Source organism: Phaseolus vulgaris, chromosome 2 (assembly GCF_051622355.1).
Source record: "Phaseolus vulgaris cultivar YP4 chromosome 2, ASM5162235v1, whole genome shotgun sequence".
Lineage (NCBI taxonomy): Eukaryota > Viridiplantae > Streptophyta > Magnoliopsida > Fabales > Fabaceae > Phaseolus > Phaseolus vulgaris.
This window is the reverse complement of record NC_143499.1, coordinates 14,641,110-14,647,109: the sequence shown is the minus strand read 5'-3', so window position 1 is coordinate 14,647,109 and position 6,000 is coordinate 14,641,110.

Genomic DNA, 6,000 nt, shown 5'->3' with positions numbered 1-6,000 from the left:
AAAAAATGTTCAGTTTGGCCTTTTATGTTTTATAATTCGTTCAACTTCAAAAACTTGGGCACTTTTGAGCTTTTGCTTTGGATATTGGATTTCACAAATATTATTATTGTGAGAACCGAAAGTTTAGGGGTTGAAGTTTGCTAGATTTTTTTATAAGTTTTTCATTTTCTTATCAAAATATTATGATTTCTCAGTTACTTCCAATTGAGAAATTCAAAATAAAATGTCATATTCAATATTGATTACATGATCCAAAATTTTAATTATGTCATTTTATATCATACAATCCATAATTCCATAATTATAACATATTGAAGTATAGATTATACAATTATAGAGAAATCTATTTTATTATATAATTCGGAATTGTAATTTTAGCTTTTGTTTTTCGATTAATTAATATGAAACTATAAACTTGAGTTTGTTTTTTCACTTTTTTTTATCTCGTGGGTCTCTAAAAACTATAGGTGTTATCATTTAATTGGCCAACAAGAACATCGTTCACCTTGTAGGACTCATAGACGATATGTTGGTCTGAGTTAATGAACTGATTTTTCTAGTAGATTTATACATTCAGAACATGGATGGAGGAGATTCACCCACTAGTGAAACCACCATATCCGGGGCAGTTCCTTCTTAAAGGCATCGATAACCAAGATTGATGTATGATAACACTGGATTTGTTCATGTTTGTATAGGTTTATTGCATTCTCCAATAACTTTTATATTTGTTATTTCTTAACATAGATTTGAATTTTCTATAGAAAATTAGAGTTGTAATAAATCTAGTATAAAAATTGTGTTTTCAGCTAAAAGGTTTGTATATACCATATGATCAATTGATTCAATGATGATAACCTTTCAAGTTGATCTTTGTTGCAGTAGATTTCTAACTTATGGACCTTCAATGAAGATAATTGGACCATGAAGATTTGAAGTTTTGAGCTAAAAAGAACAAATCACACAAATTTATTGAACAAAGTGTCTTAGACGGTGTAGGAGCTGGAAGACAATCTAGGGTATGATATCTTTGTAATAGATTTTCTTGGGTCCAAGTTTTGTTACAGTTTAGGTCCATCCATTTGTAGTTTTAGAACATTATAAATAGGTAACTTTAGACATACTTAGATACATATATGCTTAGACACTTAGATACGCTTCTTTAGTTATGTTTACACTTACTTAGGAGTATGCGGTAGTTAGTTAGTTTTCTATTTTTACAACAATTCATTTATGTATATTCGAGTTTTTCTACTTTCTCGTCTTCTACTTCTCTTTACCACTTTCGCTTCTTCAACTTTACATTTGGAAGATAATTGAATTTTGGAAATGGGTAACAACAAATTTTAAACCGTATTAGACAATGTTGTGTTCAAATTGTTTTCTTCTTTGAAATTGTTTTAGAATTTTGTTCTTAATTGAGATTTGTTTTCTTTGAATATACAAATTGAATGGTTCTATATTTTCTTCATTAAACAAGTAATCTAAATTTGTGTTTCTTGCATTCAATGTTGAAGATGACATGATCATGGTTTCCATTTACTATCTCGCATTTTTTTAATGAATTTTTCTTGTCTTTACTATAGTTCCTTTAAATTTCTACGTTTAAAATTATATGCTTAAATTTCACAATTTCAATTTCAGCCATGTTCAGTTTCCAATTTCTACATTTTTAATTCATTAAATGGTCTTTGTTACATTCCTTTTGTTTATTTTCGATTTCTCTTGTTTATAATTTTTTCATTTATATTTATGGACTTTTACATTCTTGCCTTTTATATTTTCATTAACTTTCAATTTTCCATTGGTACACTTTATTAGGTAATCTAGTAGAGGATTGTTCATTAATTTGATGGTTGCACTTAGTCTTTTTGATTCATGAAATGATTTATGTTTTTCTTAGTGTTTTAAAATTCCAATTGTAGTTTTAATTCACTTTTACATTCAGACATTATTTTAAACATTTAGTAGTTTCATTTGAAGAGTCTAATACATTTCCATTTTTTGTTTCGTTACAACAATTTTGTTTTTTTTTTGTCATTTTAATTCCAATTCTTAATTGTCATTAATTTTCATTTTCAATTTTTAAAGTTTTTGTTCGTTCCTTTTACTCAATTTCAATTATTTTCGATTTTGATATTTCGTGTTATACTCTATTTTCTATTATTTACATTTGTTGTTTTCGTGAATTCCATTATTCCCCTAGTTTTAATTTGTTTGAGGAAAATATGAAGCAAGGGAAATGTATGCTAGCAACTTTGGGGATTTGACCTAGGTTAACTTTATACTACATTAGGAAAAGCTTAGTTTTTGTTTCAAAACTATACACAACTAAGTGGTTATCGATGTGCATGCATGCATGCTTATTATGGAATTCAGTGATAGTCTATTACAATTTAACATCCTAAATGCTATAAAACATTCTATTCAAGATCACTCTATTTATCATATTGACAAGCTTTTTGAAATTATGGATGATGATTTGCTTGAGTTTCTTGGAGATTTGAATTTTTCTGATTTTACTAATACTGAATTAGACGAGTTCGTAATGTGTAATGATTTTGATAATAGTTGTGCCACAAATTATAATATTGATGCACCAACAAAGTCATTTGAGCCAGAATACACAAGCTCAGTTATAGTAGTTATATATAAAAGCGTTTGAACCAGTAGATTTACCAGTTGCTAAAATTTCTCTCAACACTAGATAGTTACCCTCTATCATCTAGCCACCATTATTGGAACTAAAGCCACTTTGATGTGAGCTGACTTTAGAATTGCACATTTTTAGAGGTTTTTACTTGGATATTATGAATTTTTTTTTATTAACAAGATATGGTGAAACTTAATGAAGATTATCATTGGACACGAACTTAACCAAGTGGTTAAGTAACTGTGAAGATTATCTTCAAAAGATCAAAAGAAAAACACATATACTATGATGATGATTTCGGAACAATTCACATGATAAAAGAGAAAGAATTAACCGAATGAAAATATAAGAGAATGGAAACAAAGGAATGAATAATAATGGCGGAAAATAATAGCAAATAAAGGAAAAGCGAAAAGAGATAAAGAAGTTTATGGAGTGGAGAGAAAGGTAGTGAATCACACCACTTGGAGGAGGAAGTTCCAAGATGAGTGAAAATGTGAGTCACCAGTTGTAGCCATCTCTGCCAAGATAAGACTCAGAGGAACTTAGGAGAACTCAAGACTCACTCAAGCAAAGTTTCTTTACTATTCATTCTAATGTGTTTTTACAAAAGGAAGGAAACCCTATTTATAAATACAAGTTCCTTGGTAAGTAAGAGAGGCACAAAGGGGGGTGATAATGATGAGCACATTCCAGAAACTAGGTCTAGCCAAGGGTGTCGCACATGTGGAAGAATCCTTCTAAAAATTAGGTCAAAAGTGAGCACATGGGGGAAGGACGGCACATGGGGACTTTTTCTAGAAGTTAGGTCAAAACGTAGGTTTTGGCACAAGTCCAATTTATGCCAATTAAACCTTAATCTACTGAAAGAAAAAACATGAAAAATAGTTGGTGATCAGGTCCAATTGTGTGGGCTTTGCTCCTGGTAATCCTCTGAGGTAGAAGAGGCTCTAAGTCACTGGCTATGAACTGAGTCTGACCTGGCCCTGGGTTCTATGTCATGCTCTTGGTCATCCTTCTGGAAGATTGGGCTAGCTCAGTGGGTGCTCTATCAATCAGAATCTCACCACACTCCCTTCCCACCTCAGTATTCTTATTTGAAGGATGGACAAAAGTTTCCACTAATCATTTCCACTGCTCTTTCTAATGATCAAGAACAAAACCTGCTGCAAGTAATTAGGAAGGCACTTAGATGACACTTGTAGACATTTTAGGTATTAAACCCTCCATGTGCATGCATAGGATTCGATTGGAGGAGGGAACAAAACATGTGAGACAACTTTAGAGAAGATTTAATCCTTATATTCTTGATGTGGTCAAGAAGGAGGTCACCAAGATGATACAGGCTAGCATCATATATCCTATATCAGACAATACTTGGGTACGCCCAGTACAAGTCGTGCCAAAGAAATATAGGATTATAATTACGAAGAACGAGAGGGACGAGTTGATTCCCACTAAAATGCAAAACAACTGGAGAGTCTGCATTGATTACAAGAGACTTAATCAAGTAGTTAGGAATGATCATTTTCCACTTCCTTTTATTGATCACATGCTTGAGTGTTTAGTAGGTAAGTCACACTACTACTTAAACGAATTTTCCGGTTATTTTCAAATATGCATTACACCTTAGGACCAATACAAAATCACAAATATCGACCCTTTTAGAATGTCTGCTTATAGGAAGATGCCTTTTGGTTTGTGTAATGCACCCGGTACTTTACAGAGACGCATGACGAGTACTTTTGCTTATTTACTTAAGCATTGCATAATTTTTTTCATGGATTATTATAGTGTTTATGGTTCCTCCTTTGATTTATGCTTAGCTAACCTTACAAGAGTGCTTGAAAAATGCATAAAGATTAACCTTGTTCTGAATTATGAAAAGTGTCATTTTATGGTAAAACAATGAACAATCTTAAGTCATATCATGTCTAGGAAGGGAATAAAAGTAGACCCTACTAAATTAGATGTTATATCAAACTGGCCTTACCCCTCTTATGTGTGAAAAGTTTGATGTTTTCTTGGCTATGAAGATTTCTATCGCAAGTTCATTCAAAACTTCAATAGGATTGCCCTTCCACTTTCAGATCTGATATAGAAAAATGCAACATTTCTATGTCATTTCAGGTCGAGTCAAGTTGTATCCATCTAAAGCTAAGTCGAATCAAAATCAATCAAACAGAGTGAAATCGGACTCACATTAGGCCAAGTCGTTTCAAGAATTCCATGTTATTGTTGAGGAAAGTTTTTTACATTCCATAAAATATATCTTTATCTTTATTCATTTTAAATTTAGAACATAACTTTTATATTACAAAGTATTAATTTTAGAAAGAATATTTTATAATGTAATTTAATTTTTTTTAAATAACAATTTTGGAATAAAAAGATGATGAAGGTAAGTTTTAGGAGGTGTAAAAGGTAGTAACTTCCCTTAATTAATTTTTTTGTTAACGAGTTTGAATCAAAACCCGAAATTATGAATCAGAAACCGAAATTAGATTTGACTAACACCTAGCCATGACTTAGGCTGCTTCTCTTGGCACCCCATAAGAAATGTGAAAATACATTTTTACCCTTTTGTAAAAAAAAACTTAAAATTCCAAACAGCTTTTGACCTTCTTCCTTGTTTCTATCTATCTCAGCACCGTAATTCCAAGCACCCCAACACCCTAAGGCACACCCATTTGAGTTCATTGAAGATCTTTTATGTTGTTCTTTACGCATTTTGGGCGGATTTCGCAGTTCTTTAGTGATTTTGTAGTGGAAAAGATGAATTTTTTAGTTGTATTTTATTGTTCTTGTCCATTAGTTTTTTATTGTGTCTTTCACAATTTTGTTTTTCATATTTTGTAAACATTCCAAATTATCTATGTTGGAAGCCATTTTTGTAATCCAAAATTGTTTTTCAGATTTGGACAATCGAAAAGTATTTTTTCAAAAAAATATATTCCGGATTACATAAACTAGAAGCTACTTTCAGATCCGGTATTAGTTTCTCGTTTATGTAGTACAAAATATACTGTCAAAAATTACTTTCGAATCCAGTATTAGCTTCTGATTTATTTAATCCATAATATATTTCATGTAATAGAATATATCTTTGTCTTACAGATTTACTAATTCGAATCCAGTTATGAGTTATAGATTGTCCAATCCAAAAATCGTCTCACCCTTTAATATGGATTCACTGAATTACACAATCCATAATACATACAAATTCACATATCCTTCAAACAATTACCTTATCTACATAAGAGTATTTCTAGAATTATAAAAGTTACATGAGTGCAGCAATAACATATGAAGCTACAGAAAGAAGCATACAAGCCCAAAAGTATTTA